Source organism: Vicugna pacos, chromosome 7 (assembly GCF_048564905.1).
Source record: "Vicugna pacos chromosome 7, VicPac4, whole genome shotgun sequence".
NCBI lineage: Eukaryota > Metazoa > Chordata > Mammalia > Artiodactyla > Camelidae > Vicugna > Vicugna pacos.
In genome coordinates, this window is record NC_132993.1 from 67,141,512 (window position 1) to 67,155,105 (window position 13,594).

The 13,594-nt window shown below is 38.3% G+C and overlaps 1 protein-coding gene across 13 annotated transcripts in view; it reads left to right on the forward strand.

Moving 5' to 3' along the window:
* ELAPOR2 (endosome-lysosome associated apoptosis and autophagy regulator family member 2) overlaps window positions 1-13,594 on the forward strand; it is a 660,265-nt gene that overhangs the window by 401,245 nt on the left and 245,426 nt on the right. For 12 of the 13 annotated variants that reach the window (XM_072965097.1, XM_072965100.1, XM_072965099.1 and 9 more), the window contains one exon: window positions 11,975-12,121. The exons of the other annotated variant lie outside the window; for it this stretch is intronic. The gene's annotated coding sequence lies outside the window, so the exon portion shown is untranslated. The remainder of the gene's footprint in view (window positions 1-11,974; window positions 12,122-13,594) is intronic. 13 annotated transcript variants of the gene reach the window in all.

The following is a 13,594-nucleotide window of genomic DNA, read 5'->3' on the forward strand; positions in this document are numbered from 1 at the left end:
TGGATGTAGAGAAATCCTAGCTATAATAGATTGTGAATGTTTCAAGAATTATAGAAGAATCTGAAAACCATCGGAAACATAAACTGATTGCCGTGTGATCATTAATTCATTTATTCATTCATTCAGCAAGCGTTTATATGTTACACACTGTGCATTGAAAGAAAACTAACCATTACTGAATATTTACCATGTGCCAAATAATTTACTAGGTAGGTTTAGAAACATTATGACTTTTAATCCTCACAATAGCCCTCTGTGGAATATATTATTCCCACTTTCAATTGAAAATACAATGGCTTAGTGGCCATTTATAATTTGTGCACTGCAAAGAAGCTAATAGCTGAGCAAGTGGTTGAGATGGGCTTAGAGCCCAGGACTAAGTGATTCCAAGAGCAGAACTATAATGCTGTGGGGAGCTGGTTCAGGCACTGGGGAAAAGGAAGAGCAGTCCCAAGGAGGGTAAGATTGAGTTTGGGACCACAAAGAGCTTTACTGTCTGGTAAAAGAGATAAGAAAACAAGAAATATAAATCTAATAGTAAAGAGAATGTGGTTCATATTGTAATTGAGATGAAATATTTAGGTCTTCAAAGGAGGGAGAGATTATTTCCAGCTATGATAACTAAAGATTTCTGGTGGGGGGAGTAAGTGGTTAGGTAAAGATCTGAAGAATACCATATAAACTAAAAGCCATGTGTCATACAACAGCCACTGTAGTGTCACTTCTGTGTTCAAAGGGAAATGGCTTCTTCCTCTGGGCTCCTAAGCACTTATCTGAATCATAAAAGAGATCTGTCACTTTCTGCCTTGCATCTTTATTCAGTGTACACATGCCTTTTCTGTGGCCTTCTTTAAAGCAGAGCCTCTTCTTCAGGTGAATCCCCATAGTGTCGCACGATGCCTGTGATGTCACAGGTCCTTTGCAAAATCCCCTCTCCCTTGGGATCAGTGACATCATATTCTCCTGACTGTTTCCCATCTCTTTGGACTCTGCTCAGCCTCCTTAGGCAAGAGGTTGTGTCCTTCATGTTCAATCTCCTGGCACCTACCTTACACACAGCACCTGTTGAAGGCTTCATGCATCTGGGGTACCCCATGTGCTGAGGACCCCCTGAATAAATAGATCGCTCTTCAAAGCTGCAGATTGGTTTGTACCACTGCCTGGCATCTAACTCCAATTGTGTGTCCCTCAGGCACTGTGATGTCAGTGTATCTCAAAGTGAGCTTGTTGTCTTCCCTTCCTCCACGCCTTCAATTCTTCCTACACTTTCCATCTTAGTGAATGTTATGGCGAGACCATCCAGGCACCTGGGTCACTTGACCCCTTCCTCTTCTCTCCCTGCTTTTTTTCCATCTACTTGGTGATGAAGTTTCTTCACAGTTGAGGAAGATTTCTTCAATCTCTTTACTCCCATAAATCTCCATGGTCATTATCTGAGTTCAGATTCCATCATTTCTCATGTAGAATTGCTTGCTCCCTTATGACATTTTTGCCAAGTTCATTGCTACCCGGAATGATTTTTAAATTTTTATTTATTTATTTATTTTGTGGGGGGAGGAGGTAATTAGCTTTATTTATGTATTTATTTAGTTTTTAATGGAGGTACTGAGGATTGAACCCAGGACCTTGTGCATACTAAGCATGTACTCTACCACTGAGCTATACTTACCCCACCAGAATGATTTTTTAAATGCACATCTGAAAATGCCATCCCTTTTAATATCTTGACTCTTCAGTGGATAAGAATTATACCACTCGGCAGGGGAAGTACAAGCAAACTCTTTTTCTTTATCTTGACTCAGCTTCAAACCAAAGTCCTCTCCAGATCGAATTGCTTGCTCTGCTCTTTGGCACACCAGCTCCTCATTCACCTTGAGTATTGACTTTCCTTCTCTATTTGGCCAACTCAGCCTTCAGAAATAAGCTTAATAGTCACATCCACCTGGAAGCCTTCACGACATTTTCTCCAGTCTTGGTTAGCTGTCTGTCCTCTCGCTGGAATACCCCTCTGGACTTAGCTGTATCGTAATTCTTATCATAGTGGAGCCTCCTTTTTTCCTTAACTATCCTCTTTCCCTCACTTTTTCTAAGTATTTTGAGAGAAATAACCTTCCCTTCTATCTCTGTGCCGGAATGACCATCTCATTCTCTGGTACATTTTAAGAGCTCAGTCAACAGTTTTTAGATCAATGGAGAGGGAATGCTTGATGAGTAACCACAAATGTAGTCCAAGAATAAAGAATGCACCCCTTTTTATGTGAATATTGAACTGGGTTCAGGCTTTGGACATGCCATATGATTTTCTTCATGACAATATGCCTTTTATTCCCTAATCCTCATCACTGCTCCACCAGAATTCTCCCGAAACAAAGCATCATGCATGTATAAACTAAAACCCAATCCAAAACCAAAAATAATAAGCACTCTTAAATATGCACTAACTTGAATCCAATGGCCACTACTTTCTTTGTAATTTATTTTACCTTGTTGGGTACATGGACATGCAACCCCTACAATCTGTGGATTATTTAATATTGTGAAGGCTTTCATATAAAATGCAAATGCTATCTATACCTGTTTATGATGTGCATTATATTTTAGTTCTGTTATATTTTTACTTTTTTGTGACATCAGATACTGATGTATATGAGATATCTATAGATATATAAACAGATTATCATATATGTATACACAGATGTATATGTATATCTGTCTGCCTGTCTCTAAGTTTATGCTATATTCTCTGCTCTGCAAATGCTCTAGTTATGTATGAGAACTGTTTAACCACTCAGTCTGGTTATAAAAAAAATCCTGAAGTTGTTTTTCTTTCAAAGGTGCTGGACTCCCATGTTAGAGTTAATGAACTAACCACTGATGCTGTGAGCTTGTTGGTGTGGGCGCTCAACTTTAGGCAGCATCACTGATCTACATAGCTGGCTTTGTCATGACCTGTGATTCTTCACTCCACTGGGATGTGGATGTTCCACACCACCTGCTTATCACGAGGACTCAGGAATACAACCTAAGTTTATGCTGTTAAGCGGGTCATTTGTTCTTTGAAATGCAGGGCTAGTTCTACGTTTAGTTCACCTTTGTCAGTGTTTCTGTGCTTTGTAAAATCGTGGACATAAAATAGAAGAATGTAAAGAGAAGGTAGGCTTCAAACCAGGAAAACCCAGAGGTGAGGTGTTACCCCAGCATTCAGATACATACCAGGGAATTTATAATATTTCCTCAGGCATGTGTTAAATGTTGGGCTATTGCTCCATTCACTCATGCTTACCAGCTGCTGTTGGCATGAATTCCCCACCCAACTCCACCCTCTGGCCCCCAGAAACTTTCCTAAATGAAAAATGGAGCCAGTGATAAATAATGTAGACCCCTAGGAAAGAGCATATTCATTACTAATTGATGCAAGGACACATTAATGTCTTACTCTTTCTGTTTAATTCCATTAATGTGACATGGTATAAGAAATATCCAGAGAGAAAGAAAATGCAAATGAGATATAGTATCTTTTAATCTTAGAAACTAATGGGATATTAGAATTAATCTAGATGGCTTAATCCTCTTGGCCAGTGTGGAGATTCCCTCTGATCTAATGAATCGTGGGGCCCTTCACTTCTGCTGACAAGCTTTCTCCAAAGGGGAGTTTGCTGTATGATTTTGTTACCGCTGTAATTGTTGGAAGATAGTGTGAGAAGGAAGTCATCCTGTTTGCTGCGTGGGTGTGTTGTTCCTGCTCTACAAACGCTATGCTAATTGTGCTGCCTGAAGACAAGAGTTGAATATTGAACTTGGGCTGTGGATCTGCTGGCCAGCAGGAAGAGAGACCCTGGGTAGGGAGGAGAGTGTGCTTTGCTTCTCTGGATCTGGGCTGCCAAGGGGAATGGTACATTGGTGCCTGCTGCCTCTAGGCCGGCCAAGATTTAGAAATTGTGAGAGGTCAAAGAGAGCGGCCCGTGGAATTGCGTCTGTTCTTGTTGGCTACCACGTGGCTAATTCCTGAGAGCGTGTGGAATTGAAGGGTGCTGGGAGCTCAGACCACAGTCCAGCAGCCTGAGCCCAGAACCTGAGGCTTCTTACTTCTACAGATCTTCTGCTTTCTGTGATCATTCTTCCTCTGCAACCATTTATTATTTAACAAAGTCTTATTAAAAACTTTCATCAGTCTAAATCACACTATCAGGTACTAAGGAAAAAAAGCATTGTGTCCCAATCTGTGTGTTAAAGTACAATGTATTAAACTGGGAAGAGACCACCCTAAGCCTGCCTCGTAGAGGCAGCTGGAAGGAAGTAGGAAAGAACTTTTAGAGGAAAGTGAAATTTCGGAGAACAGTGCTGCTCTGTTAGATGCCTTGTCACCTATCAGTTTTTACTTTTAGGACTCACTTTTGGAAGTTTGCATTTTACCTTTATTAAAGTAGGCAATATTGTCTGGAGATTGTTCTTTACAACTTTCCCATATGTTTTTTTCATTAGTACTAATCCGCCCTTCTGGAGATGTTCTGAATAAAGCTGATAGCAAATATGCATGCACCTTAATAGTATACCAATTATGATTTTCCTCCTTAATCTTTTCTGCCAAAATGACCACATCTTTTTCAACAATCCTCATGCTTTGTGGTTCCAACGTGTTTTATCATCACAGTTACTCATTTCTAGAACTTCATATGCCTTTTAAAAGGTAGCATGCAGAGCTGCTCAAAGTACTAGCTAAGCAGTGGGGCACGGCAGAGGATGGGGAAACACTCTCTTCCTTCTTCTGCACATTCCACTTCCACTAGAGAAGTCTGTTTTTAAACATTTTTTGATTTTTTTAAAAAACTGTGTTGCGATGATCTTAACCTGTGAACATCTTACTGTGATTATCTTACTCTGTAAAAGAAAGAGAAGTTCACATTGGATATATTGTGTTCTAAATGGATGGCTTTGAGTAAATAAATTCAAGCTAAAGATACCCGTACTGGTTCACCGGCTCTAGTCGCCAAAATAGTTTGATTCTTGTTTTTAGGTAACTTTGTCTTCCTTCACTAAATAAGTCAGTTGAATAAAATAGATGTGAATTTCTCTGGGCAGGCTTTGGGAGTAATGAGTTAATAAGGTACGAGCTGTGGGAAAGACAACCCCAAAAGATCCAGTTTCCCATGGAGATGATTAAGGGAGTTGGTGAGGGAAGGTGGAGGGGAAGGGCAGGAACGGGGAGTGGGCAGCTGGCACCAACACCATCACTCTTTCTGTTTTCTTCTTAGTCTACTGTAGACAATAAAAATATTTATCTTCTTATTAAAAATGTTGGCTGTTCACTGTGGATATCTGCCAGTGTGGGTGGAAAAGGATTTGGTTAATTTCCTGTCACTTTCTCCTCCTTCCTCAGTTCCTCTGATCATCCACCAGCTGGATCGTACTTTTGGCTACATCGTCCATGCAGGAAACTAAAAATCTTTAAGCCTTTTTTAACAGGAAGTGCTAACAACAAATTCTTTCATCCTGTATTTTCCAAACCTATTTTTTAAAAAGCCACAGATCTTTATGTTTAATCAAAACATTTGTGTGTATATGTATATATACTGTTAGTTTTGTCACTTACCAAAATCTTTGAGAATCCAAATAAGTTGATTTGTGTAAACATGTATTTCCTTCCACAAATTAACCTCTATAGGTATTATATTCCTGTCATCAGTGTATTTATCATTCTGATCATATAAAATGATTAGCTTAGAGATCAGAGTCCCAAAGCAAATCACTTCAGAGAGTGAATGAATGAAGGGTCACATATATTCATCAACATGACGTGGGACATTTATCCAGCCATTAACATGTACTCCAGCCTATTATTCCAGCCTATTATTCTCTAGTCTGCGTTCATCCATCTTGCCTTTGATAATAAGAGACTTTCAACTGCCATGTGAAATGAAGAAAACCATTGTTTACCATGGAATTTCAGAATTAGAAAGGAGTTTAGGAATCATACGATCTTCTTTTCACCTTTGGTAAAATACTGACCTACTAACTACATTTTACATGTAACTACATTTGCCCTACACTGCAGATATTCAGAGGGATCAAAATCTCTTTAAAGGCCTATTCTAAAAACAATGTCAAGATTGCTACATATGGTGTTCATAACATACCTCTTTATATCCTTGTTGGATAATTGGATAAATATTTGTTCATTGCCAGATTTTTCTCACCTCTCCTAATTGCTTTGATTTCTCAGAGACAGTGTCTAAGCTATCATGATTGTATCTATAAATTCTTTCCAGAAGGTAAAATTCTTTGAGCTTGGATACATGAAGTCATTTAACCTAGTTAGACAATACTCTAAGCCACCCTGGATTCCCCCTTAGCCATGTGTGGTCCTTCACTGCCATGATTTGCTTTGAGAGAGAAAAAGAAACAGTGTTAACAGGACTATCTCTGCTTGGAGGACTGGCTATAGTCAATTGTGTTCTTCTTGTTTTAAACATAACTTTTAAAATTCTTTTCATCTTCCTTAGCATTATTCATAAGCCTGAGTTCTTGCTTTTGCATTCCTGACACTGCTTTTTCAAGGTCTGTACCATTCATTCTTTTGTACTCTGTTTGATGTTGGGTGCTCCTTCTACATCTTATATGTGACTTTTAAAATGTTTTTGTTTTTTTGTTTATAAAAGCAATCTTTACCGAAGAAATTTTGAAAACCACAGGCCAATGTAAAGAATAAAATAAAAAATAAAAATCAACTGAAATTCCGCCACTTAGAAATAGTAATTATTCATATTTTTAAATTCTTCATTTTTTATGCACGTATATTCTTTAGTTAGGGCCATAATCATATTTCTATCCTGCCTTTTTAATTTCTAATATTTTTTCCCATGGCATGCAATATTTATATACAACATAATTTTAATTGTTTCAGAATATTTTATTATATACATTAAAATTCACTTACCAGCCTCTTTTTGGGAAATGTAGGCTCTTGTAATATTTGGCTCTTACAAATGAAATTATGTTGAATATTCTTATGCTTTAAAAATCTCACTATATTTAGACAGATTCTTACCCAGCAACAATCATTTATTTCAATGATTTTTATGTTTCCTTTTGTGATTATTTAAAATTGTACAGTCATAATTTAATTTTAGAGTTTCTCATCACTTGTGAGCCTTTTTTTTTTTTTAACCTAAAAGAAAGGTTTCTCTTTCTCTGAAATTTCTGAACTATTCTTTCCTAGGTTAAAATTTATATATTGGGCTAGATGGCATATTTACCTATTTACCTTCTCCAGAGCCACCCATCAGTTCCCCAGTTAGTTCTTCCTTCTCAGCCAAACTTAAAATTATGGAACAGGGAAGTGTTAGAGCTAATAAAGATCTTAGCAATTTTCTTTTATGATATTCTTGTTTTCAGATAAATATGTTATTTTTCTGTGGTCTGCTAAAAGAGCATATGAATAGCAGAGTGACATGTCTTGTACAGTTGTGATGACAAACATGCTTTGACCTCAGCAGAAGGCCAGTGGGGTAAGAGAGAAATTTGGAACTACAGAGCATGGTTTGGTCCAGTGAGGGGAATTGAGCTTCCAGGTAGTGCTAAGGAGACTAATATGATTGGTCTCTCGGTTTTAAGCAGGGAATTGACTGGCAGCTGGTAAATCCAGGGTTCTGGAACTGCTCCTCTCAACAGATGGTTTTACCAGGTGTCAAGTTGCCAACTGGATTGGTGCTTAAACCGGGAATCTTGTCCCAATTAGGGCCTTTAATGGTCATTGGAGAGTAAGTGAAAGTCAAGTCATATAAATGAGGAGATGGAGAATGGTTCAGGAAGACTCACTCAGGGGGAGCGGGCATGTGGTTCCCCCTAGGGCTCCAGCCAGTTATCAACACTGGGCTGAGTGCTACTGGTGAGTTTGAGTTTAATACATATGATCTTCCCCATTCAGGACTAGTTTAGGGATTGTATGAGGCTGAGAATGTTGGTCGAAGGTTTTGATGCCTACTGTTGTGAAGGTCTAAATTGGAGAAAAGGCAGGAGTGACCAAAATCAAGGCATGACTATATTAGATACTTTGATTTTTACTGGAAGACATTTCTAGTAGACGAAAAGATAATTAAACTCTATCTCTTTGTTGTTACTTTACCCTACCTCTGTACAAGGATTTATTAGAAAAGCTTTGTTCACATACTTCATCTAAATATATTGCCTGCATTACTGCCCAACACCCAATAGCATTTCTGCCTCTTTTCTTCTGTTTACCCAAGTAAACTTTGCTACTTTTCCACCGCCATGTCTGATTTTTAGTGATTGTCTGCATTATCTTTAAAGAGAAGGTAATGTCTGACCCACTTAAATTTTTTCTAACAAGGTATGTCTTTTAATTTAGATAGTTTCATCATTAGTGACACTATTAAAATGAAAATACACCTTTGAGATTTTAACTGTCTCAAAACAAAATTTATTATGTTTGTTAGATTTATTCCCCCTGCCTTGGTATATTGATTTGAGGAAATATTTTTCCCATTTCCCTCATCCTGCTGCTCTTCTTATATAGAAGACTTACTTGGTATTTCCTCCTTGTTGCTAGTTTTTCTGTATTATAATATTTATGTGTTATCTATGCTATTCAGTCTTCTACTTCTATTGGAATATTTTTCTCCTCTTCGTATTTTAATCTAAAATCTTCTTGATCAAATCAGCAACTCTTCTAACATACATTTTTTTTTCAAGGTCCTTGTGGGATGTACTTCATCCCTTGCCAGAAGCTGCATCAGATACTTCGGTAATCTTTACAGAATTTCTTGGCTTAGAATCATATAAACATATTGATGAAATTCATATAGCTTCTGTTGAGAGCTTTAGTTGGAAACAAAAAAGCCTAAGGCTTAACAGTTCTTTTTTTCCCCCTCCTAATGGGACAGAACTGTACCTAATGCACTCATGCCCTTCTTTTAATATTTGAGAACCAATTTATTGCTGCTTCTGTTTTTTTAATACTTACTTCTCCTATTTTTCTAATTCTTAAAAGAATTAACAGAATAAAGATAGTTTTTATGAGTTAAAGGGAATTTAAATCTCATTATTTTCAAAAAGTCTATATTGTAAATTATTTTTGGTGTTTTTATTCCTTGAACATATTTCAGAGGAAAAATTCTGAGACATCTAAATCTAAGGAAAATTTTGAAATAAATGTAATCTTTCCTTTTGCAAGAAGAATCTTAGTTTCCTTTTCTTTTTTTTTTTCTTCTTTAAATTTAGGTGTCTACCCAGAAAATGGGAAAACCAAACTTGACTAGAAATCAATATAAATCATTATTCTATCTAGAGGATAATTCTCTAGACTAATGGTTTCAGAACATTAATCACAATAGTTCATCTTATTTCCAAACCCCATTTGCAAGCTCACCCAGGACATGTGAAGTCCAATTCTCGCTGGCTGTTGTTAGTTCTCCTTTTCTAGGGCCCCTGGTAGGATATTAGCTCACATTACATTTGGATTTGTTTTTCTGGTTCTCAGTCTAGGATTACTTGAGTTTTACCTTCTGGTTGTCTCGAGGCTGCCAAATCAGGCAGACAAAACATTCTGGAATCAGGGATGTGTTGTTTTCCTTAAAGGCTTGTAACTGAGCATGGCTCACCATGCCTGGTTTTCTGCGGAGTCTGGCCTAAGTCTATGAGCTGTACTTGAAGAAGCTCTTATCTTTCCAGAGAAGATGATTAATCTATCCAGCCAATGAAAGTCCACTTTGATTGTACTCCTGGTTCTTCAAGAAGCAATGAGAATGAAGTGTCATATCAAAACAGAGATATACACTGAGATTTTAGCAACTAATGTTATCATAATTTTAAAAGGAACACAAGATAAGTAATGTAGTGCCCTCAGCAAGCTAACAATCTATTCATGTAAAGAGAATATGCGTCAGTTATTATAATAGAAAACAATGATTGTAATGATGATAGGGAAACAAGATGAGTTCTGAGCCTGGAGATGGTAGTCACCTTTCTAAGAAGGCTTCCTGGAGTAGATGATGGATGAGTTCAGTCTAAATAAATAAATATAATTTAGTCCATTATGGAAGGCAGGAAATTCTATGCAGAAATTGTAGCCTGAGAAAAATCTTGGGGTCAAGAAACAATATAGTGCTTAGGGAACAAAAAGCAATTTAGTGTTTTCAGAAGATATTGTATGAAAAAAGAGTGAGGAAACTGAAGTTGCAGATATACTTGGGGTTCAGATCATTCAGTCTTGTGAGCTATGTGAAGAAACTTTGACTATAGCCTGTGGGTGATGGGAGACATCTTTTAGACATTCAGTATGTGGGATGGTAGATTTGCAATTGTAATAAATTTGCTGGCTCTGGAAAAGAGAGCTGTCCCACTGTGAGGATCCCCAAGGACCTGTGGAGAGGCCCACGTGGTGAGGGAGGGACTGAGGTTGGCTGCCAGCAGCCCTGTGAGAAAACCATGTTGGAAGTGGATTCCCCAGTCCTGGGTAAGCCTTTGAATGACTGTAACTTCTGGAGAGACCCTGAGCCAAAACCACACAACGAAGCTGCTCCTGAATTCCTGACCCTCCGAAACTATGAAATGTTAAGTGCTTGTTGTTTCAGGTGACTGCCTTTTGGCCTAACATGTCCTACAACAATAGAGGAATACACTGGACTGGCTTTTGAGGGCCATGGGACCCCAATGCAGTCAGGCAAGTTAGGAGTCTGTTGGAGCTGACCTGGTTAAACATGATAAAAGTCTAGTTTAGGGGAAGTAAGGATGGCTAGGAGGGAAAAGATTTAAAACTACTAGAAGTTAAAAATCTCTTGGACTTAGAGGATGATTAAATAGAGTGAGGTGAAGATAGAAGGGGGAGTCGTGGCTGCTTCTTACATTTCTTGTTGAAATGACCAGGTGGCTGGGGGTTCTGAGCCACAGAGAAGAAGCATATTGTTGGAGACATAGTGGATTGAGTTTTGGACAGAGTTTGAGATGCCTGTGAGATGTCTAGGTGGAATGTCCAGAATAGATCTATCAATGAAGAAATTGGGATTTACACAAGTGTGATCATTTAAGCAAGGTGTGTAGAGTGAGAAAAGCAGTTGTCTGAGGAAGCAGCTTGGAAGCCAAGGGCATGTAAAAGACATGGCAGAAATGTATAAAGGGGATGAGAAGAGGTAGTCGGAGAAACCAAGAAAGGTAGATGGTTTGGGTTCAGGTATTAGGTAGGAAACCTCACTCCCTGACATTGGGGAGAGAAAGGCAAGAGTAGGTGTGCGTTAGGTAAGTTTTGAGATCAATGGATGATTGCGAGGAATCATCCTCAGTGGTGCAAGTTTTCCAGAGGAAGTAGGAGGCAAGATCATGTGCTGTGAGTAAGGACAGTAACAGCTGAGTAGGAGGAGAAGCTTTGGGAAAACTACAGAGGGAAAACAAAGAACAAGGTGAGCAAGAACAATTCAAGGAACAGATGGACTGTGCTGAGCACTCAGCTGTTTGGAGACCATACCTTTGAAGAAAGTGACCCTAGTAGGGAAATTTGATAATATAGTCATTCGGACTCTTTCTGTATCACTTCAGCTTCAGCCTTAAATCAGATAACAGTTTTGTAGATAAAAGCCTACCTATGCAAGACACACCAAAAGATTGTGAAATTAGTTTTGTAACCCTTAGGTCACCTTTCTTAAGTATGAGAGAGACGTCAATACTGATCTAAGATACATTGAAGAAGAGGTAGTCTTCTAGACGGTGTTGATTGTCAGTGTGTTCACCACTCTCAACATACCCATAAAGAGAGGGAGGGTATTTTTGCATGTTTTAAGCTGAGTGAGAAAAAGGCATTTGAGAAAACGACCTGCAAAGCTTGACTTGAGTCTTCTGTAGTTTAGTGGACATAGTCAAAACTTAAAGGCCTGGCTGGAGCTGGCAAAACAAGACAATGTGATACTTTGGGAGTTAGTTGTATTTACATGATTGGTGGGATAAAATTGCATTTCCCATTTACCAGATGTGCTCCTGAACAAGGGAGCCAATCCATGGTCTCCATAAAAGGAATCCTGCCCCAAGCAACCACTTGAGATGAAGTGGCATCTGGAGGAAAGACTCTGCCACATCTGGGAAGCTGCAGACATCCCCATTGTGAAGTCAGGGAAGGGTAAGCAAGAGAGCAGTCTTCAGTGGAAACTGCAGATATGCACATAAGTCACCTTTGGGTAAATGTTATGCATGAAAGAAACTGATGTCAAATTACAAATGTACCTGCCAAGTTAGACTTTTATTGTCCATTTGTCTCTTTTCCCTATACTCCCTACCTCAGTCCAATTATGGAAGGGTCAAGGCAGTATCTCTGGAATGGAGCCGGACGAAGAGTAGGAAGATAGAAGGTGCTAACTGCAATTCCTCTATGCAGGGCTCCCATGTGTCACCAGTCCTAAGCTGGAGGAAGAAATAAGCTTTATATTTGCCTAAATGACTTCCTGCTGAACTGGACTGGATGGGATGCTCTTTAGAATAGAACTAGATATTTTATTACCTAAAATCGATTAGAAAATCTTTGCAACCTGGCTGAGGTTTTATCCAGGGGTGGAAAAAAACAAACAAAGCCAACAGAACAACAATGACAACAAAAATTCCAAGACACGTGGCAGCAGCAGTGGGAAATTTAAGACCTCTTTCTACTTAAGTCAAATGTATTTAATAAAGATTATTGCTATTTTTTTTGGCCAGTTGGTTGATTTCCAGTAGTTCTATATTGTCTGAATGTCCCTTGGGCTTTTCTTTTTTTTTTTTTTTTTTTTTTTGTGGTGAGATCAGTAAATGGATGAGGACACAAGGGAATCAAGGGTGCCAGTAGGTGAATGATTTAGATGATTAACCATAAAGATTGACTGAGTAAAGAAGGAAGATAGTAAGGTTAAGGCTGGCCTAAGAAAAATCCAGAGACATGAATAAAGAATTGGAGTTTTCAAGAAGTTGATGAGTGAAGGGGAGCAAAATATACCAGCCCCAAGTAGGCTTCTTTGTCATATTGACTATTTGGAGTGGGTTATTATTAAGAAATGGAAGACACAGGAGAAGCTCAGAAGAGTGAGTAGACATTGTCCTTTTGTAAGAGATATTGATAAGGGAAATCTCCATTTGTAAGGGTGTCTCCAGCTCTTTAAGAGAAGAATGACTAAATCTTTAGAAACTCTTATCAACGGAAAAGGCAACTAATTTAAATCTGCATAACAACCTTACCCATGTTTACTGTGCTTTTCCTGGTAACTACCAATAAATGCCCTCCCTCACACATTTTCTTTGATTTTTTGATGATAGATAGTATTTAAGGTGGTGGCTTGAGCCATTTTAGGGAGTTACGTGGTATCTCCTATGTATACAGGGAGTGTGTATGTTATTAAACTGTTTCTCTTATTAATCTGTCTTTTTATTATTGGGAGGGAGAACTTAGCCAAAAACCTAGACATGCAGAGGGAAAATTATTTTTTCCTCCCCTACAATAAGCAATCAATTTGAGAACTAGAAAGTAAGAGAGTTGAAAGGATCGGAAGTAGTATTCAGAGACCTTTAGTCTAAAATAATTCCCAATGTTGACACATCCTAAGTTTTCTCAAGTAACCTGAATAAT